General features: G+C 54.8%; 1 long non-coding RNA gene across 1 annotated transcript; it reads right to left on the minus strand.

Moving 5' to 3' along the window:
* Positions 1-3,251: 3,251 nt before the first annotated feature.
* LOC140642433 (uncharacterized) lies at positions 3,252-17,906 on the minus strand. Its single transcript, XR_012038855.1, has 3 exons — positions 17,190-17,906; positions 5,344-6,352; positions 3,252-4,177 (listed from the first exon to the last, which is right to left on the minus strand). It is a non-coding gene; the product is annotated as an uncharacterized lncRNA (long non-coding RNA).
* Positions 17,907-24,108: the final 6,202 nt, after the last annotated feature.

The following is a 24,108-nucleotide window of genomic DNA, read 5'->3' on the forward strand; positions in this document are numbered from 1 at the left end:
AGTTGGCAGGAATTATTGAGCCTGGCTGATTCACAAAGATGAATAGTTCTGATCCTTGCTCTCCAAGATCTTACAGTCTGGAGGAAGAGACAGGTAATGCGAACGAATAATTGGGAGACATGCCTTTATAGAGATAATATGTGTACACACTTTGGGGCAGCACTTAGGGGTAGAGCCCGGGCCCTTGGATTGTGCTGGAACACTGGGGCAGCTCCTGAGGTCATGCTTGAGTTGGGGCTTGAAAGATGGATAGGAAGTGGTAGGTGCCCAGGAAAGGGGCAGGGGGAGAAGAGAAGACACTCCCAGCAGGTGTACCTTGAGAGCAGAGCATTTTTGGGAATCTGCAGAGTCACCCAGTGTGGCTGGAACAATGGGGGTGTGAAGGAGATGACAGGAGAGAGACAGGCTGGATAAATAGAACAATCAGGTCTTAGGTTCCAGAGTTAGGAGTTTAAACTTCATTCAGCGGGTGGTGAGGGCTATGAGCCCATTTAGTTCTTAGGTCACTTGGGCAGCTCTTTGGAGCCGGGACTCCAGGCGAGAAGTAATGGGGTCTGAAACAGGGTAGTGGAATTTGGCCAGAGGGACAGACGCCAGAGAAAGTCAGAGGCGGGGCTCAGTGGATAGTGGAGTGGGGTAAGGGGAAGGGGAGTTAGGGTGACTTTGGAGTTCTGGTTTGCAGGATGCAGACGAGAGGGACTGGGGCAGGGGAGCGGAATGAGCTGGAGTTGTTTTTGCCCCCCACACGTGAGCACCCTTAGCAGAGGAGAGGATGGGTATAGTGCATGTGACAGGGCTGGGCCCCAACCTCCTGGCCTGGAGGAGGACTGTCTCAGGGCAGGGGGACAGTTGCTGGAACAGGCCAACTGAGGCTTGTAGCTCTAGGGGGAGCTGACCCGGGAGACCTTGGTGGGAAAGTGGAGGATGAGGAGGAGAGGAGATGGAGTGGGGAAAGAGAAGGGGTGCCGTTTGGTTCAGGGAACTAAGGAGAAGGTCACCACGTCACTGCAGATGCGGAAGCCAGAGGAGGTCTCAGCACCCTCCTCTAACCTGGGGACAGACTAGATGGGGGCCAGGCAGTCTGTGGGGCCCAGAGCGAACACTCAGAGCTGAGGAGGTGAGGAGGTGCTGCAGCTCCCCTGTCTTTGGGCATTTCAGGACCTGCTGGAATTCTGGAAGGGGCTGAAGTTCACCCCGAGACTGCTTCTTCCGGTTGTGGGAGGGGCAGGGGCACCTGAAAACACTCATGTGGACAGTTCAGGTGGTTAGGAAGGGATGTATGGCAGATTTTTAGTCACTATCGCCACAGAAACCCCGATTCTTAGCTGGACCCTGTCAAGAATTATGAATGTCTGTGATATTATCCTAGTCATAAGCTGACGAGTTAGCCCATGTCGTAGCTGCTGGCAGGAGCCGAGGCTCCTGAGTCCGAGACTAGGGACATTTTGTTGTTCACAGCAAGGCAGTGGAACCGTGGCAGCCTCGGTCCTCACAGGGCTTCACAGATGCCTGGACGCATGTGGGTTGCGTTTCAGGAGATGGACTCAAACTTGGGGAAACCAAATCTTTTATAATGGGCGGTATGCCTGCCCCTTGCTGTGGAGGGCGGCACGGAATACCTTCCATGGAAGTTCGCCATCCTGGAAATGAAATCTGGAAGAAAGGACAGTCAGTGGTTCACTTGTGAGACATGAAGGAGTGGACTAGAACCGTGGGGAATTGTCTGCCTCCAGACGCATGGCCCTAGACAACCAGCAGTATGCTTCCAGGCTCCCTTGCAGCTACGTGAAACCGTCGAACTAAGTCGTGGTCTCCTGAGTGTGCGCTTTTGCGTGGCCTCTTCTGGGAAATTGCAAAAGCTGGGTGGCATGGCCCTGGGTTCCCTCCTCCCACCTTCTTCTGTCCTGGTGGCTGCCTTGGGGACAGGGTGTTGGGGCGGGAGCGCCATGTGGGGCCAGGAGGGGCGGGTGAGGGCCAGGGAGGCCGGGCCCCGGGACGCAGAGGCCTGGGTCTCTGACGGTGGTGGAGCTTACAGATTACGGTGCTGATGATCTTCAGGCTGCTTCACGTGAGGGGAAAATAAACCCCATCCTCTGTCAAGTGTTGCTGTTGTTGTTGTTGTTTGCTTCATGCAGCCGAATTGGATGCTGCAGGAGGAGGACGCATGGGGGTTAAATCTGTCAGCGGAGAGAAGGGTGAGGGGCACTCTTCCCGGCCCCCTCACTCAGCCTCGGCGGTGACGGGGGAGGGGTGGGGAGTCGCCTCTGGCTTGTTCGCCACCCAGTGGTGTCGCCCCATTCACAGGGGGGCCCGGGCGGCCACGCGACCCAGCAGCGCCCACTTGAAGACCGCAAGCAACAAGCTGACTCCATTCACAAACCCTGTCCTCCTTTGAAAACCAATCACCGTGCAAAGCGTGACGGGGTGGTGGCCAGCGGCGGCCCATCTGTCACGCCCTTTCAGCGGCCAGGCGCAGGCGGCCCTTGCCTTTGTACCCGGGACACGCACCGTAAGGAGATCACAGCGCCTCCTGAATTATTCAGGGCTGCCCGGGTGTCGGTTCTATTATACACGTGCAGATCGCTCCAGCCTTCCGACCTCCAGCCCTGCGGCCCCGTGTCCTTCCAGGCTTTTCCACTGGCTGCTTTGGGCCTGTGGCTGCAGACCCCCAGGCCCAGGTGCTCTAATTTGCCTTGGCCTGCTTCCTACCTGCCCCTGGGCGCCAAGGCCGCCCTGCAGGCCCCGGTCTCTGCCCGGCGACTGTCCTCCCCGCCACCCCAGCAGCCCGGCCTCCTCCCTGTCTCTTCGGGCCTCTCCGCCGGCCGGTGACATCACTCTCCCGAGTGCCTGCCCGCTGGGGACATGGCAGCGGCGGGAGCCTGGCTTCTGCGGGCCTCCCTCGAGGCCTGGTGCTCGTGGGCCTTACGGTCTCCCCGCCAGCGCCCTGGTCCGGCCCCAGGCCGGCCTCTCCCCCTCCCCTGGGCTCCCAGGCGCCCAGCTCTCCCCGGAGCGGGCCCAGAGAGTCCCCCCAACTGGTAATGAGGCAGAGATGGTAATGCACAGTTAAGAGTAATGAAATGCAGTGATATTTCAGGCCTGACAGACCTATTTCTGGCAGCCTTAGAATTAAAGTGTGAGGCTTTGTACTGCAGCTGCTACTAGGAGCCTTCAGAGTTTTTCTAAAGATGTGAATAAAGCTTCCAGGGTTTCGGCTCAGATCACTGGGGCTATTTATCCTGCTGCTGCTTTCATTGTACCTTTTTATTTGAAATTTTAGAGCTTTTAGATGAAGGAAACACAGCAGCAAGTGCAAAGCATACAAAATATCCTGGTGGGGGGGAATGTCCTGGTTTTCCTCTGCGATTGTCCACGCGGCTCTGGGAGGAAGAGCTGCTACAGGGCGGCCTGGCCCAGGGAGCCGTCCCTGGGTCCCCCCGTGCTTGCCGTCCTCCTGGGCTCCTGCCCCGCTGCATCCCTGCCGCCGAGATTGATGGGGCCCGTCTGTGCCCCTCTCGCTTGGGGGGGGTGTGCTAGGAAGAAGCAGATCCGCCCGGGCCCGGCAGCCACAGCTCATTTTCTAGACTCAGCCAGAAAGGCCAGCCGGCTCATTCCCATCTCGCCCCCAACCCCATGCCACCAGGGCCACCAGGAGGCTTGCAGGCCTCAGCCAGGAGGGCCCGCAGGGCTTGGGCTCTGCTGTCCCATGCACCGGGGGTGCATCTCGGCTCTGTGCACCACCTGCAGCGCCCAGGGCGGGCCATCTACTCTCTTTGGACTTTTGTTTCCCCGCCTGTGAAATGGGGACAATGCTGCATCATCTACTGTCCTTGTGCTGGACGTGAGGTGCCCCCCACACATGGAGTGGCAAGGCCTGTTGGTACCGTCGAAGGCGTCTCAGGAGTCAGGATAGCTTGGCTTCCCTCCGGGCGTTGCGGCTCCTAGGCCAAGTCCCTTCTCTGGAAGCTCCACAGCAGTGGAAAGAGAAGGGGCTTTGGGGCCAGAGAGAGCTAGGTTCCCACCCAGCTCCTTCTTTTTCTGGTTTGTGAGCTTGAGCAGGTTGCTTCACCTCCTCCATCCCCGTTTCCTCGTCTGACAAACAGCAACGATGAGCACTCCCCTCAAAGAGCTGTGGTGAAGGTTCAAGGAGATCACGCTCCTGCACAATCCGCACGGGGCCCTGCAAACGGTAGTGTTGGTCAGTGATGGGCCCCCCGCCCCTCCCCTTCTCCTCCCTCTGCTTCTGTTCAAAGGAGGGACATTGCAGATCCAGCCACCAGCTCACCGGAAATGGAGGAGGAAGGCAAGCATGTCAAGTGGCAGCAGGGGAGACCGTTGGCAAAATCCAGAATTTGGGAAATTCCCGAGGAGAGATGACCCAGAATCTTCCATGAGTAAATGACAGGAGGGAGAAAGAGGACCGAAAGGGCTGTGTAGACCCCATGGGGATCCAGATTCACACAAACCACCCGAGGGAAAAATAAGAGACCAGTAAGGAAATTGTGCTAATGGCTGGATATTTGATCACGTTTAAGTGATTGCTGTTGATTTTTCAGGTGTGACAATAGGTATTGTGGTTGGGGTTCAGAAGCCTTCCTCTCTTGGAACCCATACAGGAGAGATGACAGATTAAGCGATAGGGCAATCGAGGTTTGCTTTAAAATAATGCGGGGGTGGGGTGGGGGGAGGCATCCCTGGGTGGCTCAGCGGTTTGGCGCCTGCCTTTGGCCCAGAGCCTGATCCTGGAGTCCCGGGATTGAGTCCCGTGTCGGGCTCCCGGTCTGGAGCCTGCTTCTCCCTCTGCCTGTCTCTCTCTCTCTCTCTCTCTCTCTCTCCATATATATATAATAAAATAAAATAAAATAAAATAAAATAACGCAGGGAACCAAGCGGTGGGAGGGGGGCCTCGAGGAAGCGAAACTGGTCCCTTGGTAGAACGATTAAAGCTGGGTGGTGGTCCATGGGGGTTTGTTAAACTGTTTTCTCTCCTCTTGTATATGTTTGAATATTTTCATTAAAAAAAAAAAAGGCAATGATCCTTTGTAGATGGAAAGTGCTTTTCCCATCTGTTTCTTCCTCAGCCCCAGCCCCACCTGGACCGCCTGTTACCAGGGCCTCCCTGTCCTCCCAGACTTCGGTCTCTCCCTTCCAGTCTCCTGGCCACTCTGCCACCACGTTATCGCCCTCAAACACAAATCAGATCGCGTTATCTGCTTGCTTAAAAACCTCCTGGTAGCTCCCTATTGCCAATCATCTATCAGAGTCTAAAATCCTTGTTGTTGTTCAGAGCCCTTCACGGCGTAAACTCAGCCCTCCTGCCCGGCTCCTGTGCTGGCCCGTGCTCACCCCTGCATGAGGCCGGGCTCTGGTCACACGGGTCAGGCCCTTCCTGGCCTCCCTGACTTCCTTGATGCGGCTCTCTATTCGGCAGCTCCTCTCCCTTGACCCTAACTTCGTTTATTGAAGACTAAAGTGTTTTTCAAAGCTCGGTTCAAATGTCATCCGTCTTCATGCTTTCTGGAAGTCTTTACGCCGCTCACCAGATATCTCTGCCTCCCTGCCTTCTGGCATATCTTCTGGTAGGATCTCACTTCCTGGCTTTCTGAGGTTGGATGGGGCCATGTGACCAGTTTTAGCCAATGAGGTGGAAGTGGAAGTCAGACATTTCACTTCTGGGCCAAGAATTCAATTGCTAATTCAAAACCCTTTGGATCTGTCTTTCCCTCTGGCTCAGCAATATCCAGATATCAGCTGCTCCATCAAGCTGGGTTCTGGCTTGAGCACAAGGCCACGGAATATAACCTCCCGTCCACCGTGAGGGCGACCTAGTGTGGGGCAAATAAATCTGAGGGGTTATTTGTTTCTTTGGCATAACCTGGTCTATCCTGACTAATAATGCTTCCTCTCTGACTTGGAGTCAACTGTGCAATTCTCTGTAGTTTTACATTATCGTCCCGTGTAGGTAACATGTTGGGATGATACAGCCCTTTGGGTAAGGAATTCTGTTTTATGGTCTTTGCATTTTTGTCCCCAGCACTCAGCATGGTGCCCTGCAGAGCGGAGGCCTGAACTGAATGTCCGTAGTTGTGGTTTGTCTAGGCAGATTATGTGCAGGGGTTAAGATGTCCCCACTCTTGCGCGGGGCCCCCACACTTATTAGTCATAGAACCGTGATGGTTTAGAGATGGAGCCGGAATCATTCTCAGTGGATGGTATGCCCAGCCCCAGGCAATGGATCAATACTGGCCTAAGGCTGTCATAATAATCCCCTTCCCTTGTGGTTACGATTAGTTTACACACGGGCACACAGGCTGGCTCCAGCTGGTGAGATGTACAGGGAAGTCTCGTTCCATCCCTGAAAAACAGAAAGAGATGAGAAATGCAACTAGTCTGTCCTAATTTGGATCTCCCTGAAATCAGAGCCTGAGAGAGGACTCGAATGCTAATAGTCTATGTGGGAGCGGACCCGGGGTTGCAGGGGAGACAGAGTGGAGAGGATGAAACAGGAGAGGAAGACAAGTCAGTAAAGGGTTTACTTCTGAACTTGTTCTACTGGGGCTCAATCCTGCTGAGGACCCAGTGAGGGACGTCAGGATTGTCCCTCCAAATGGCGGGTGGCAGGGCGTTTATCTAATGAGTTTCATTGGTTGCCTGTTACCCCTAATTATACTGAAACTGGAGGGTCACCAGTGACTTCTCAGTGACCAGAAGCCAATGGGTGCATTCCATCCAGTTCCTTCTTTGCTGTGTCCCCCCTACTTCCTGCTCCTGAGCCCTCTTCTGTCCTGGTTTCTAGGACAGGTCTCCCTCCGATACCTCTGCAGCTGTCTCTCTGGCCACGTCTTTTTGCTTTCCTTCCCAGGCTATGGTAATTTCTTAGAATGAGACAGTAATAAGGTTTGTTGTGTCATTTGACTCTTCCTTTCATGAATGATTTCTCTGTAGCATGTGATGCTGCTCGCTAGCATTTTACCCGCAGTAGAACTGCTTTCAAAACCTGAGTCAATCCTCTCAACCCTGCTGCTGCTTGATCAACTAAGCTTACGTGATATTCTAAGTCTCTTCAGCTATGTTATTCAACAGTCTTCACAGCATCTTCACCAGGAGTTGATTTGATCTCAAGAAACCACTTTCTTTGCTCATCCATAAGAAGCAACTACTCATTCGGGGAAGTTATGCCATGAGATTGCAATGATTCAGTCCCTCTTCTTATTCTAGTTCTCTTGCTATTTCCACCACATCTGTAGTGACTTCCTCCACCGAAGTCTTGAACCCCTTGAAGTCATCCTTGAGAGTTTGAATCGACTTCTTCCAAACTCCTGTTCGTGTTGATATTTTGACCTCTTCTCATGAATCATGAATGTTCTTAATGGAATCTAGAATGATTAATCCTCCCAGAAGGTTTTCAATTTACTTGGCCCAGGTCCATCAGAGGAATCACTATCTATGGGAGCTAGATAGCCTTTCAAAATGTATTTTTTAAATAATAAGACTTTAAGTAATTACTCCTTGATTTGCAGGATGGATTTGTGTTAGCAGGCATGGGAACAATGTTGTCCAACAGCCTTGTTGGCCATCTCCATCAGAGCTCTTGGGTGGCCAGGTGCACTGCCGATGAGCAGTAATATTTTGAAAGGAATCTGTTTTTTCCTGAGAAGTAGGTCTCAACAGTGGGCTTAAAATAGTCAATAAACCATGTTGTAAACAGATGTGCTGTCATCCAGGCTTTGTTTTTCCTTTTACAGAGCATGGGCAGAGTAGAGTTGGCGTAATTCATAAGGGCCCTAGGATTTTCAGAATGATCAGTGAGCATTGGCTTCAACTTAGTCACCAGCTGCATTAGCCCCGACAGGACGGTCGGTCTGTCCTTTGAAGCTTTGAAGCTCCTCACTGACTTCTCACTAGCTATGAAAGTCCTAGATGGCATAATCTGAGAAAGGCTATTTGATGTATATTGAAAATCTGTTGTTTAGTGTAGCTGCCTTCATGATCTTAGCCAGATCTTCTGGAAAACTTGCTGCAGCTTCTACGTCATCACTTGCTGTTTTGCCTTGTACTTGTATGTTACGGAGACAGCCTCTTTCCTTAAAGCTCATGAACCAACCTCGGCTAGCTTCAAACTTTTCTTCTGCAGCTCCCTCACCTCCTTCAGCTTTCATGGAATTGAAGAGGTTTACAATCTAGAATTGCTCTAGATTATGCTTTGGATGAAGGGAATGTTGTGGCTGGTTTGATCGTCTAGCTGAACCACTAAACTTTCTCCATATCAGTGATGAGGCTGTTTCATTTTCCTACCATTCATATATTCACTGGAGCATCGCTTTTAATTTCCTTCAGGGACTTTTCCTTTGCGTTCACGACTCAGCTAAATGTTTGGTGCACGAGGCTAGCTTTCAGCCCGTCTTAGCTTTTGGCATGACTTCCTTACTAAGCTTAGTCATTTCTCCCCCTCTTCCTTTCTTTTTTAAGATTTTATTTATATTTATTTATTTATTTATTTATTTATTTATAAGAGAAGGAGGGGTGGGGAGGAGCAGATCCTCACTGAGCAGGGAGCCCAGTGTGGCGCTCCATCCCAGGACCCTGGGATCATGACTGAGCTGAAGGCAACTGCTTAACTGACTGAACCACCCAGGCGCCCCTAAGCTTAGTCATTTCTAGTTTTTTATTTAAAATGCGAGATGTGCAGCTTTTCCTTTCACTTGAACACTTTAGAGGCCATTGCAGGGTTATTCACTGGTCTAATTTCAATACTGTTATGTCTCAGGGAATGGGGAGGCTGGAGGGAGAGGGAGAGAGACAGGGGAAGGGCCAATCAGTGGAGCAGTCAAAACACACACCCCTTTTATTCATTAAGCTTGCCATCTTACATGGGTGCAGCTTGTGGCACCCCCAAGCAATTACAATAGGACATCAAAGATCGCTGATCACAGATTAGCATGAGAAACCAACATGTGAGACCAGAGACATGAAGTGGAAAAATGACACCAACGGACTCACTCGATATGGGGTTGCCACAAACCTTCAATGTGTAAAAAAAGCAGTATCTGTGAAGTGCAGTCAAGCGCAGTGCTAGAAAATGAGGCCTGCCTGCCTCGCGTCTGTCCTCCTAGGCCATGCAAGTGCAAGGGCCATCAACTTACTAGTGTGAGGATGAGAACGAAGGCGGGTTGTGCATGAGATAAGGCCCGAAGAATGCAGCGGCCAGGGCCAGTGCAGCAAGGTGAGCATGCTTTAATCAAATCCGCAGGTGATGCGGACTTAGGCTTTTGCACACATTTGAGAGCAACTGGGTTGCAGAAGAGGCTTGTCATTGAAGACAAACTCCAGGGCGTCTGGGTGGCTCAGGCCATGATCCAGGGGTCCTGGGGTCGGGCCTCACGTGGGCTCCCTGCTGGCTCGCAGGCCAGAGAGCAGAGATGTGCGGGCCCGAGGGGACGGGGGGGGGGGGGGGGGGGGGGGGGGGGGGGGGGGCGCATGTCTGCTGCCCAACCACAGGCGGGCCCCGGGACACGTAGTGTGCAGCTCCTAACACCTGCTGCAGCTCCTGCCACCTAGATATGATCTGAACTCCTCACTGTGACACTGGCCTCCCTTTCTCACCCAGTCCTGAAACCAGCGAGTTGCTCTCTTCCTGGTTTGCCTCTGCTGTCACCCCCTTAGAACAGATGGTCATTGCTCGAGGACCAGAATGATGACCTCTTTACCCCTTAGTAGGTATCAGTGATACCAGACAAATGATGGCCTATGAAAAGTTCAAGGCGCTCTAAGCACAAAGGAGTCTGCAGAAGAGGATCTAATTCAAAACCAGAGGCTCAGGGAAAGCTTTCAGGAACAAGTGACAACTAAGCTGGAACCTGAGGCCGGGCTAGGAATTGGCTAAACCTAGAGGTTTCAGACCAAGGGAAAAGCCAGTGTGAAAGCTCAAGAAGATCAGAGCAAATTTAAGACACTGAAGGGAGGTCGGTTTATTTCAAGCGTGAAGGAGCAAGAGAAGAGAGAGCGATTGGAGGTAGACAGTGGCCAAATCATGCAGAATCTGGCAAGCCTTCTGAGCAAGTACTGACTTTATCCTAAAGGAAATGGGAAACCTGAAGGACTTAAAGCAGGAGACTGTTGGGACGGAACTGGAATTCTAGTAAAATCACTTTGATTTAAATATGGAAAAAAAATAAACGGATCGCACAAGATTAGAGGAAGAGAGCAGTTGGGGGAGAGTGACAGTTGACCAGGCAAGAGGATGATGTACGAGACCAGGGCAGTGGCAGTGGAGATAGAGAGAACTGGATGAGTTGGAGAGATACACGGAGGTAGATCCAAGAGGACACGGAGGTGGGAAGTGAGAGCACGGGAAGAGCCTGTGATGGTGGCCGGGTTTCTGGCTCGGCAAATGGGTGGCGCATCAAAGCAACAAACATGCCCCCAATCTCAGTAGCTTAATAGGACGAAGGTTCACTTCTCATTCTTGCCATGTGTCCCTCACAGATTGGCAAGAGAGTTTGTCATCCAGAATGAGTGTGACAGAGGCTGTGTCTCAGTGCATGCTTCCACGGTCACTTGAGGCAGCAAAAGGGGATGCGGCAAATCCCTTACAATGAACTGTGTTCTTCTTTTTGTTTTTTAAGATTTTATTTACTTATTAATGAGGGATACAGAGAGAGGCAGAGACACAGGCAGAGAGAGAGGCAGAGAGAGAAGCAAGCTCCGATGTGGGACTCGATCCCGGGTCTCCAGGATCACGCCCAGGCCAAAGGCAGGCACCAAACCGCTGAGCCACCCAGGTGTCCCCTCTCTGTGTTCTTTAGCCAAAACAAGTCCCATGGCCTCCCCTCATTTCAAGGGGGCAGGGGAATGCAGTCCTGGTGTGTGACTGGCAGTGGGGGAATTGCACCTGTTAGGTGAACAACACCAGTGACTCCCATGGATGGAGAGTGACGATGCCAGTCACTGAGAGGGGGAGATGGGTGGGACCAGGTCTGGGACCTTGCACCTCTCTAATACGTCCTGCACTCTGTGGCTAGGATCCTTGTTCTAGAACAAAAGTCTCATGTCCTTCCTCTGTTCAAATCTCTTTAGAAGCTCCCTGTCACCTACCTGGTGACTCTGTGAACCCACGGTGTGGCCGGGGGCTTAGCACTTGCCTACCGGGCCGGCTCCATCGGCGGGCATTCCTCTCCATCCCAGCCACCCCTCCAGCAGGACTCGGAGTGCCCTGAATGTGCCTCACTTTCTCAGCCTCCGTACCCTCATCTATGCTTTGTTTCTTGGCCTGGGATGCCCTCTTCCACCCTTTGCCTCCCTGTGTATCTGGAAAGCTGCTATTCCTCCTTTGAGAAAGCCTGTCTACATTTCTCCAGGCAGACGTCAGTGCACCTTCTTTTATTCCGCTGGTTAATGTTGTCCTCACTTCTGTTATAGTCCTAACTTCATTTTGATAATAGCATTTAGGTGTCTGTTTCCCTCTACATGTGGCTCCTAAATTTATTTGTTGTCTACTCAGTGGCCATTCCATACGCCTGCCACAGTACATGGCTTCCCCTTAGAGGATTTCACTTATTCCCAGCCCAGGGATTCAGGGAGGATGGACTCTTGTCCCCAGTCACCCCCTAGCTAATCAGTGTACTGGTCAGAGTGGCTGGCTCAGGGATGGGCACTTGACCCATTTCAAATGAAGGGGAGAACAGGAGTCTCAGAACCTGTAAAGCAGTTACTAGTATGAAGATGTGAGTCTGGGATTGTGGGCGCCACTTTACGACTGCAGTGGGAGAACCTGGAGCTGCTGGAAGGCCACTATATGAAACCGCACTGTGACAAAACCATCATGAAAGGCTGTGTGGCAAAGGGGGGAACCGAGTCCTTGGTGGCATTGTGTGAACTCTTGGATCAAGCCTTGCTCAGGGGCAGCTCTTCCTCAGGAGTTTAGAGTAATGTGAGCAAATAAATTCTCTTTACTCCTTGAGCCAGTTGAGTTAGATTTTTGTTTATTGTGACCTAAGAGACCTAACTAGTAGAGAAATTAGTACCATGAGTGTGGAGGGATTTCAAGAGGCAGGACTCCCTCCTCCCCCGCCCACCAAAATGGAATTAATTTAACCAAGGAGGCAAGATGAAAAGCAGTAAGAACCCCTGTATCTTGGGCTGAGACATTGGTGATCTGTTACAGCTAGTTATCCGGTATCGTATTATATCTTGGGATGCAGATCATACACCTACTGTGGCTGTGGCTGAGATTCTGGAAACTGGCAGGACTGGAAAATCCCAAAAATTTTGCCCCGAGGTATGTTACTATAAGCAGAAAAGGGGGGGAATACATGGCATGAGATAAAACTGGGATATGGATTAATTCTGCTCTCTAGCCCTTTCTTAAAGACCTCCTGTTTTTTTACCTCCAGGACACAGGGATCTATCAACCCCGCCACTCCCCCCAGAGATGTAGGCGGGGATATAGCCTAAAGGCAAGGACCATATTTAAGGTTTCTCCCCAGTTGTTCTAAGATATAGTCTAAGACTAAATGTCAGGCTGAACGTCTGGAAGGCCTGTTGCATACCAGACTCTAGACCCAGACTAGTCTCGGCGAGATCTCTGGTTTTATATACTAGCTCATAGAAGACACCGCGGGCAAAACAGACTGGAAGCCTACCAAGGGACATATAGTGCTGTAAGAAACTCTTTAAGTCTAGAGACTTTCTGACTCTCAGGTCCCCAAACACAGGGAGTCAACCTTCTTCTATGAAGGCCATAGAAGTTTTATGTTTCATAAAACATAGTTCTGTGATTCATAAAACATGAAAGCCACAATTCTGACACTTCTTATGTACATAAGCATTTTATCAGAAGTATCCAATTTTGGGGTTCATTCCCCCCCAAATATGACTCCTTTTATCTGGTATTGGGCTCAGGAATAAGCATTTTTAACAAATGTCCTCAATGATTCACAGACAGGTGATGAGGGAATCCCACTTTGGGAGACAGTGCAGTTAGGGAAATATTAAATTCCTTAAGGACTCACAGCAGCACTTCTTCTGTCTTCACGGTCACTAGCACCATGTAGGCACAGCATGGGAGCGTCACAGAGCCTTGTCTACTAGATCTGAAAAGCACGGGTTTCCAGAGCCAGCATGGATTTGGGAAGTGTGTAGACTGTGGATCTGGCCTGGATTCCTGCTTCCTGATCCTTGTTTCTGCTTGATCCTGCTTTGCACCTACTGGGGTAGCCATAGCCCCACTGAGCTGGCAGTGAATATGCCTGGGATCCTCTGTCACTGCCTCTTAAGGAAGCAGAGAGTTCTGGACACATCCGTAGGGGTGAGGAATGTGTCACAGGTTGGAGAGAGTGTTTACTGGGCTTCTCATGTTTATTTTCTTCCTTCCACCACACCTCAGGACAGGGAGTGTTCTGAGAGCCTCGGTGAAGCAATTATACTTTTCTGGCACGTTGGGTGACTCATGTGTCTCAACTCCACACATCATCAAAGGCCTTGGAATTGCCAAGGTCAGGATATTTAAAACCACATTCTTGGGAGGGTTCTGGACACTGCCAGTTCAGCTCAGGAAAAGAGAAGTGCCCGGAGGACAGCTGTCAGGGTTAGTGCCCACTGTTTACAGCAAGTCTAACAGCACACAGCAGTTATAGGTATGGCCATATTGTTGTTTAGTTCTGGCTGGTGATTGCCAAGTGACCACGGATTTCTCTTTATTCAGTCTCCTAAATAGTTAATTCAGCACCTACTGTATGCCAAACATCAGGGAGGCTACAAAGATGTGTAGGCACAAACCTACCCCAAATGAGCTCACAGACTAGAAAGGAACATAGTGGTTCTGCAGAGAGACTCATGGACAATAATCACACCCACAAGTAGGGTATTATAAGCTCACTAAGGAAGGGCATACAAGTTGGAGTGGTGGAGATGATGGTAGGGTATAGGGAAATCTTTTGGGAGTAGGATCCTGGCCTGAATATATAAACTTAAGTGGAAGTTAACCAGGCCATCTTCAGTATCTTGCCAAGATGGAATAATGGATGGAATTTACCCTACCACCTGAAGCAATGAAAAAGTTGTACAAAATATGTAAAACAATTGTTTCAGACATGCCAGACAGCACAGGACAATGATCCTCAAGAGAGGGAAAACAACCAGGGTGAGCCCCATGATTGCTTCAACCTTCTTTCTTGAGAGAGTTCCCAGGCTGTGACACAAAGAGGGGGAAGCCAGGTAGACCCCAGCAATCTCTCAGAGTTGAGGAGATGGACCAGGGAGTCTAGGGAGGCCAAGGCAGCAACTAGAATTTTCAGGGTGGAATACCAGAGAAGAGTGAGACATGAAAAGGGGAAGAAGGAGAGGACAGAGAAAGAGAAACAGAGAAAGAGACAGAGGGATCCGTGGGTGGCTCAGTGGTTGAGCATCTGCCTTTGGCCCAAGGCGTGGTCCTGGGATCCTGGGATTGAGTCTCGCATTGGGCTCCCTGCATGGAGCCTGCTTCTCCCTCTGCCTGTGTCTCTGCCTCTCTCTGTGTGTCTCTCATGAATAAATAAATAAAATCTTAAAAAAAAAAAGAAGAGACAGAAACAGAGATATTCAGAAAACTGCAGAGGGTTCCCTTGAGTCCTTAGCTGAATACTGGTCAGAGCATGTGAGTGAGGAAACCACCTGAATCTGGGGAAGGAACCACGAAAAAGGAGCAGAGGAAATAATCTCTGGAACGCACACAAGGCAAAAAATAGTTTGTATTTTTACTAGTCAGAATGGCAAACCTCATACATCACAAGACATCAGATAAAGTACTCAGAAGAGGATTACCTTGATAGTGGGGCAAAATTAGCTCTAGACTAATGAATATGCTGGTCACAACTAACAAAACTTAAAAGCAAGCCTTGAAAGTATCAAACTGTTTTCAAGTAACTTAACTGTGCCCCAAAACAAAGCTCAAGGGTATTTATAGGAATACAAAAATGTCCAGCATCAAACAAGGGAAAATTTGCAATGTTTGCCATTCAGTCTAAAATCACCAGGTATGCAAATAATCAGGAAAACATGACCTATAACAAAGAAAAGAAATCAATCAATGGAAGTAGACGCAGAAATGACATAGATGTTAGAATAAGGACATTAGTAGACAAAATCATATAATGTTCAAGAATGAGAGATTAATTATGTTAAGTATAAGCATGGCAGGTATAAAAAAGATCCAATCAAACTTTTAGAGATGAAAAAATAAATTTATTAAAAAAAACAAAACTTTTAGAGATGAAAAATATAATATGAAGGGCAAAAATACCTTGGAAGGAATTAGACACTGAGGAAAAAAATACTAGTAAACGTGAAGACATAGTTATAGAGACTATCCATAAAGGAGAAAGGGGGAAAAAGAAAAAAATAGAATATCAGGGATCTCTGAGAAAACTTGTGGGGTCTAACATATGTGTAATTGGAGTCTCAGGAAAATGAGGGCAAAAAAATATATTTAAAAAAATAATGACCAGGGACCCTGGCTGGCTCAGTTGGAAGAGTGTGTGACTCTTGATCTCAAGGTCATGAGTTTGAGCCCCACATTGGGTGTAGAGATTACTTAAATAAAATTTTTAAATGACCAAATATATTCTACATTTGATGAAAACTGTAAACCCATGGATCCAAGAAAGTCAATGAACCCCTAGCAAAAGAAACCAAACTATACAAAGGTGCATCATAATCAGATGGCTTAAAAGCAGTGCTGAATAGAATATCTTACAAGCAGCCAGAGGGGGGAAAAAAAAAGACACCATGTATAAAGGAACAAAGATAAAAATGACAGCAGACTTCTTTTAAAAATAATGAAAGTCAGGGCAGCCCAGGTGGCTCAGCGGTTTAGTGTGGCCTTCCACCCGGGGCCTGATCCTGGAGACCTGGGATCGAGTCCCACATCGGGCTCCCTGCATGGAGCCTGCTTCTCCCTCTGCCTCTCTCTCTCTGTGTCTCTCATGAATAAATAAATAAAAATTTAAAAAAAATAATGAAAGTCAGGAGTCAATGGAGCAACATCTTTAAAGTACTGAAAGAAAAAAATGTCACCCTAGAATTCTATACCCAACCAAAATATCTTTCAGAAATTAAAGTGAAATGAAAACATTTTCAAGCAAAATGTGAAAGAATTCATAACCAGCAGACGTGCACTACATTTAATGTTGACAAAATCCTGCAAGTAGAAGGAAAATTATACTAGATTGAAGTCTGGGTCTGAACCAGGCAATTAAGAAATGAGGTGCTCCATAATAAATGAAGGAGGAGTAAGATAACTAGAATATCACAATTTTGAAACCTCTAATGTATAGTGGATCTTAGTAATCATGAACAACGGCTGACAATATGGCAAAAAGGGAGACAACCAGATGTCACACACATCGAGAGAGACACACTTCAACACCTGTATGAAATAACCTTGACAAAAATGCAGAAACAAAAAGTGGTCATAATAGTCAAACTTGATTCTGGCCTCTAGATCTAACTAGCAATTTACAGGATAGATAAGGGACAGAAAAACATTTAAGTGACACTGCTTGGTCTTAGTAAAAAAAAAAAAAAAATCCAGATTTGGGAAATTCTGTAGGATAAACCACCAGATTTTTTTCATTAAAAACAAACAAATGTGGATGCCTGGGTGGCTCAGTGGTTGAGCCTCTGCCTTTGGTTCAGGGCATAATCCTGAAGTCCTGGGATCAAGTCCCACATCAGGCTTCCTGATTCTCTTGCTGCCTGTGTCTCTACCTCTCTCTCTGTGTCTCTAATGAATAAAGAAATAAAATCTTTTATTTTTTATTTTTTAAAAATCTTTTAAAAAAAGAAAAAGAAATAAAAAAAACCCCAAATGAACAAGCAAACAAACAAGCAAACTTGTAAGGAGAGAGAAAGAATGAGAAAGACTGACATTTCTGTGGAGGGGGAGTCACAGACTTCAGGAAAGTTAAGAGAGAAAGAAGAATCTTCTTTAAGATTCTCTAATTCTAACTAAAAACAGAAAACTTGGCAAGGCATTCAGGAGAACATGAACACTGACAGGTATATGAAGCAATTATTGGAGAGAAAATACAGTTACCCAGGCCAAGAGAGGAGGAAATTCACTCCAGAGGGTGGGGACAGCAGGCGCAAAGGCATGCCCTCTTAGTGAGAGAGGAGTTGTCTGGAAGTTTCCTGCTACCAGGAATGTCCTCCCTTACCTCCGGGCGAGGGCTGGCTCTGGTGCTCTGGCTTCTGAGGCAGCAGAAGGCAGAATAATGACACGGAGACTATTCCTGTCGACCTCTCTGGCCTCCCTGGGTATCAGGCTGCCGTGGGAGGAAGAAGCCCAGGGTTGTCAAGGCCACTGTCACCAGCAAGGGACCAGGAGCCAGCAGTGTGGGTGAGACAGAGGCTTCGAGCCTCCACCCTAACCTCATCATCACCTCCCAGCTGTGTCTGGGGGTGGAAGACCAAGAGGGGGAGACCTAGCGAGAAGAGGGAAGAGAGCAGGGGAGGTGGGCATAGAGCTTGGTGTGCGCCCAGGGCTTGAGTGCCCCTGGGCTTCCGGCTCTGATCAGGCCGGGCGCTACCCTCCTCCCTCCACCCCATCTGCAGTTGAGGCCGAGGCAGAGCTTCCAGAGCTTCCAGAGAGAACGGAGGGATAAAGGGGATGCTCTGGCCGCAGAGATGAAGGAGTGCTCAGGTCACCAAGCAAGTTGTCGTGATGAAACGACTGCAGGACAAGCGGGGGGACCTGACCTTGGCTTATCCACCATCACTCGGGGCTGGACCAGGAACGTCTTGGTGCCTCTGGCCTGTGCTCGCTCCACTGTTGCACCAAGTGCTCAGTGGGAAACAAGAACTTTTTTTTTTGTTGTTTTTTTTTAAGATTTTATTTCTTCATGAGAGACATAGAAAGAGAGAGACCCAGGCAGAGGGAGAAGCAGGCTCCATGCAGGGAGCCGGCCGTGGGACTCGATCCCGGGTCTCCAGGACCAGGCCCTGGGCCAAAGGCCGCGCTAAACCGCTGAGCCACCCGGGTGCCCTTTTTTTTTTTTTTTTTTTTTTTTAAGATTTTGTTTATTCATGAGAGAATGAGAGACACAGAGAGAGAGGCAGAGACACAGGCGGAGGGAGAAGCAGGCTCCCTGCAGGGAGCCCGACGCGGGACTCGATCCCGGGACCCCGGGGTCACGCCCTGAGGGGCAGGCAGATGCCCAACGCCTGAGGCCCCCAGGCGCCCCGAAACAAGAACCTTCTGAGCTACCATGACTGAGGGTTTACCTATTCATTTCAGCTCCTCGGCCTCCCTTTGAGGAAGGTAGGCTTGTTAAACCCAACTAGGAGACAGGTGACAGCCCGAGAGGGCACCGAGCGGCTAGCGGCCCGGCCCCGAGGCCCCTGCCCCGCACGCCTGCCCCGCGCCCCGCTCCCCCACCCCGGCCCAGCAGGACAGCGCCCCCCCCAGGCCGAGCTCGGAGCGCGGGCCGCGGGGAGCGTCCGGAAGCCCAGGCCTCCCTGCGCCCACAGGTGCTCGGCCCCTCGCCCCCCGCCCCGGGCGGGAGGGGCTGGGGCGGCCGCGCTCCTACCGCGGAGCCCCGAGGCCCGGGGGGCGGGCGGCGAGGGCAGCGCCCCCCAGACGCGGCCCAGGCTCTGGCAGGCCCCCGACAATTTAGCCTGAAATAGCAAAGAACTTCTTTCCCGGCTTTTTTTTTTTTTTCCAGGCTTTTGGATGAAGTTCTATTTTACAAATGACTCATTATTATATTTATAGCTTCTCTCCAAATGATTCAAATTGTGGTTTGTCGCCTCCCTGTCTCTCGACTCCCCCCGGCTCGCGGGGGCCGCGCTGTTTACTGCGCCCCAGGTGCGGCGGGAGCGGCTCCGCCGTAATTAGGCCTCAGCCCCGCCGGCGCCCCACGTCCGCGGCCTTTGTTCCGGCACGTCCTGGGCCGTCTCCGCGCTGGCGCGGCCTGGGCTCCGCGGGGCGCCCGTGCGCGTGGGGCGCCCAGGGTGGCCGGCAGGGTCGCGGGCAGCCTGTGGGGGCAAAGGCGCGAGGCCCGGCGGCGGGGCCCCCGAGGCCCTGGGGGAGGCCGGGGCGTGGGCCTGCTCCCCTCACGCACACCTGCTCCTCAGACCCCGGGGCTGCGCCGGGCCTGCGCCCCCACACCTGCCCCTCAGACACCTCGGGCTGCGCCGGGCCCGCCCCCCCCCCACCTGCCCCTCAGACACCTCGGGCTGCGCCGGGCCGCCCCCCCCCACCTGCCCCTCAGACACCTCGGGCTGCGCCGGGCCCGCCCCCCCCACCTGCCCCTCAGACACCTCGGGCTGCGCCGGGCCGCCCCCCCCCACCTGCCCCTCAGACACCTCGGGCTGCGCCGGGCCGCCCCCCCCCCCACCTGCCCCTCAGACACCTCGGGCTGCGCCGGGCCTGCGCCCCCCCACCTGCCCCTCAGACACCTCAGGCTGCGCCGGGCCTGCCCCCCCCCCCACCTGCCCCTCAGACACCTCGGGCTGAGCCGGGCCCGCTCCCCCCCACCTGCCCCTCAGACACCTCAGGCTGCGCCGGGCCTGCCCCCCTCCCCACCTGCCCCTCAGACACCTCGGGCTGCGCCGGGCCTGCGCCCCCCCACCTGCCCCTCAGACACCTCAGGCTGCGCCGGGCCTGCCCCCCCCCCCACCTGCCCCTCAGACACCTCGGGCTGCGCCGGGCCTGCGCCCCCCCACCTGCCCCTCAGACACCTCAGGCTGCGCCGGGCCGCCCCCCCCACCTGCCCCTCAGACACCTCGGGCTGCGCCGGGCCGCCCCCCCCCACCTGCCCCTCAGACACCTCGGGCTGCGCCGGGCCGCCCCCCCCCCCACCTGCCCCTCAGACACCTCGGGCTGCGCCGGGCCTGCGCCCCCCCACCTGCCCCTCAGACACCTCAGGCTGCGCCGGGCCTGCCCCCCCCCCCACCTGCCCCTCAGACACCTCGGGCTGAGCCGGGCCCGCTCCCCCCCACCTGCCCCTCAGACACCTCGGACTGCGCCGGGCCTGCCCCCCCCCCACCTGCCCCTCAGACACCTCGGACTGCACTGGGCCCGCCCCCCCCCACCTGCCCCTCAGACACCTCGGGCTGCGCCGGGCCGCCCCCCCCCCCACCTGCCCCTCAGACACCTCGGGCTGCGCCGGGCCTGCGCCCCCCCACCTGCCCCTCAGACACCTCAGGCTGCGCCGGGCCTGCCCCCCCCCCCACCTGCCCCTCAGACACCTCGGGCTGAGCCGGGCCCGCTCCCCCCCACCTGCCCCTCAGACACCTCGGACTGCGCCGGGCCTGCCCCCCCCCCACCTGCCCCTCAGACACCTCGGACTGCACTGGGCCCGCCCCCCCCCACCTGCCCCTCAGACACCTCGGGCTGCGCCGGGCCGCCCCCCCCCACCTGCCCCTCAGACACCTCGGGCTGCGCCGGGCCCGCCCCCCCCCCCACCTGCCCCTCAGACACCTCGGGCTGCGCCGGGCCTGTGCCCCCCCACCTGCCCCTCAGACACCTCAGGCTGCGCCGGGCCTGCCCCCCCCCCCACCTGCCCCTCAGACACCTCGGGCTGAGCCGGGCCCGCTCCCCCCCACCTGCCCCTCAGACACCTCGGGCTGCGCCGGGCCTGCCCCCCCCCCACCTGCCCCTCAGACACCTCGGACTGCGCCGGGCCGCCCCCCCACCTGCCCCTCAGACACCTCGGGCTGCGCCGGGCCCGCCCCCCCACCTGCCCCTCAGACACCTCGGGCTGCGCCGGGCCTGCGCCCCCCCACCTGCCCCTCAGACACCTCAGGCTGCGCCGGGCCTGCCCCCCCCCCACCTGCCCCTCAGACACCTCGGGCTGCGCCGGGCCCGCCCCCCCCCCTGCCCCTCAGACACCTCGGGCTGCGCCGGGCCCGCCCCCCCCACCTGCCCCTCAGACACTTCGGGCTGCGCCGGGCCCGCCCCCCCCCACCTGCCCCTCAGACACCTCGGGCTGCGCCGGGCCTGCGCCCCCACACCTGCCCCTCAGACACCTCGGGCTGCGCCGGGCCCGCCCCCCCCCACCTGCCCCTCAGACACCTCGGGCTGCGCCGGGCCCGCCCCCCCCACCTGCCCCTCAGACACCTCGGGCTGCGCCGGGCCCGCCCCCCCACCTGCCCCTCAGACACCTCGGGCTGCGCCGGGCCTGCGCCCCCACACCTGCCCCTCAGACACCTCGGGCTGCGCCGGGCCTGCGCCCCCACACCTGCCCCTCAGACACCTCGGGCTGCGCCGGGCCCGCCCCCCCCCCACCTGCCCCTCAGACACCTCGGGCTGCGCCGGGCCCGCCCCCCCCCACCTGCCCCTCAGACACCTCGGACTGCGCCGGGCCCGCCCCCCCCCACCTGCCCCTCAGACACCTCGGGCTGCGCCGGGCCCGCCCCCCCCCCCACCTGCCCCTCAGACACCTCGGGCTGAGCCGGGCCCGCTCCCCCCCACCTGCCCCTCAGACACCTCGGGCTGCGCCGGGCCCGCCCCCCCCCCCACCTGCCCCTCAGACACCTCGGGCTGCGCCGGGCCTGCGCCCCCCCACCTGCCCCTCAGACACTTCAGGCTGCGCCGGGCCTGCCCCCCCCCCACCTGCCCCTCAGACACCTCGGGCTGAGCCGGGCCTGCCCCCCCCCCACCTGCCCCTCAGACACCTCGGGCTGCGCCGGGCCTGCCCCCCCCCCACCTGCCCCTCAGACACCTCGGACTGCGCCGGGCCCGCCCCCCCACCTGCCCCTCAGACACCTCGGGCTGCGCCGGGCCCGCCCCCCCACCTGCCCCTCAGACACCTCGGGCTGCGCCGGGCCTGCGCCCCCCCACCTGCCCCTCAGACACCTCAGGCTGCGCCGGGCCTGCCCCCCCCCCACCTGCCCCTCAGACACCTCGGGCTGCGCCGGGCCCGCCCCCCCCCCACCTGCCCCTCAGACACCTCAGGTTGCGCCGGGCCTGCCCCCCGCCCCACCTGCCCCTCAGACACCTCAGGTTGCGCCGGGCCGCCCCCCCACCTGCCCCTCAGACCCCCCGGGTTGTGTTAGTGTCAGGCTTTCTTGCGAGGAGCAGCCAGTCTCTGGCCCCTGAGGAGCGGGGAGGGTTCCCGGGTTCCCTCCGCTTCCAGAGAGCTGCCCCCCCTGCTGCCCCAGGGCGCGGGCGCGCGTGGTCAGGTGCCTTAGAGGGGAGCAGCGGGCTCTGGGGGAGGGGAGGGCAGTGGAGACGAGGCCCTATCTGCAGCCTCCTTTATCCGCTGGGTGCCCCTGGGTGGGCGTCCCCTGGCTGCTCGGCCTGGGCGCTAAGACAAGGGGAGGCCCGGAGAGAGCCTTCTGGAGCTCCTAGTGGCGTCGCGACGGCCAAGTGCCTCTGCGGGGCGGTGCAAGGACCGGGCGTTGGAGGGCGCCCCTGGCCCGGCCCCCTGGCCCCCCTGCGCTGGCCGAGGTCGGGGCCCTGGGCTCTGGTCGCCCCCCCCCCCCCCGTGCTTCCATGCTCCGTGGGTGGGAGGGAGGGGCGCGGGGAGGCCCGTGGGAGCGGGTGTGGACGAGCATGACGTAATCCTTGGTGAACTCAGCGTGAGGCCGTCACCAGATGACTTCCATCTGGGCTGAGCCGGTCCCTGCAGAGGGGGTGAGGCAGCCAGGCGTGGGCCGGCGTCCCGGGTCCCCCTGTTCTGTGGAGGAGGGGAGGGTGCTGAGTCTCCCCGCAAAGGGAAGGGGAGGCCGAGAGGAGCAGCAAGGGGGGCGCGGCGGGGGTGGACTTGCCTGGGCCTGGGGACCTGGAGACCTGGGGGAGAGAGACACTTCCGGCGGGCTCAGTCGGTGGAGCTTGCGACTCTTGATCTCGGGGTCGTGGGTTCGAGCCCCATGTGGGGTGTAGAGATTACTCAAAAAAATAAGGTCTCTTATGGGGTCTGTGGTCTGTAGCCGGCTCCTTGCCGGCCCCCTTCCGTTAGTCTTCCGACAGCCACGCCAAGGTATTAGGGTGCTCTGAATATTCTTAGACGGTGCCGTTTTTGAAGGGGTGCTCACGGGCCACGCCTTTCCCCCCGGCTTCTCTCATGCTCCCCACCCAGCTGGGCTCCTCCTTGGAACCCCCTTCATGCTTTACCCAGGCGTGGGCAACGCTGGAGGCTGGCTCTGAATGAAAGCTGATCACGGAGCAAATAAATTTCTCAACCAAGGGGGGGTTTGGTGGTGGAGAGGCCTATGAGGGATTTGCTTCACTGCACGTAGGATGAGGACGATGATTTGGGGACGTTGACTGGAGCTCGAAGTATTACTTTAGGTTTATTTGTGTACCTCCTAACTTTTAGGTCGCAACTTCCTTCTTATGTTGGAGATGTTTTTAGTCTGATGAAGTGAAATGAGAGACGATGAGACCAGCCTGCACACCCTTCTGGAAGTGTGCTCGCATCCCCTATCTCACTCAAGGCCTCTCACTCAATGCTCTTCTCCATTTTCTTTATAAAGATCCTGGGATAGATTCAAGAACTCGCTCAAGAGGGCACAGCTAGTGAACGACCGAACTGGGTCTGGAACCAAGGGCTCTGGTTCCAATGGTGACCCCCTTGTGGTTCTTCTGTTTTCCCCAATTTGAGGAGGGAGCGTATGCGTACAGCAAGACAGGCAGCGGCAGCAGGGGTGAGCGCCGAGTCTGGGAGCGGGTCAGCGCCCCCCCTTAGCTCTGGAGCTCTGCGACAGGTGTCCCCAGAGCAGCTGTGACCCAAGGCAGCAGAGGAAAAGCCTCCCAGTTGTTCATTTAGCTGCAGATCTCTTATGGGGTCAGAGTGAATGTTGCTGACCCTACTTCTTTATTGTGGTAAAATGTACATAACCGAGAGTTTCCCGCCGTGTGTAAGCTCTGCGTGTGGCATTAAGGACATGCACACTCGGGACACCTGGGTGGCTGAGCGGTTGAGCGTCTGCCTTTGGCTCAGGGCCTGATCCCAGGGTTCTAGGATCGAGTCCCACGTCGGGATCCCTGCATGGAGCCTGCTTCTCCCTCTGCCTGTGTCTCTGCCTCTCTCTCTCTGTTTCTCTCATGAATTAAAAAAAAAAAAAAGAAAGAAAGAAAGAAAAGAAAAAAGGACGTGCACACTGTTGCACAGCCATCATCACTCCCTG

The sequence above is a fragment of the Canis lupus genome, chromosome 11 (assembly GCF_048164855.1).
Source record: "Canis lupus baileyi chromosome 11, mCanLup2.hap1, whole genome shotgun sequence".
Classification (NCBI taxonomy): domain Eukaryota; kingdom Metazoa; phylum Chordata; class Mammalia; order Carnivora; family Canidae; genus Canis; species Canis lupus.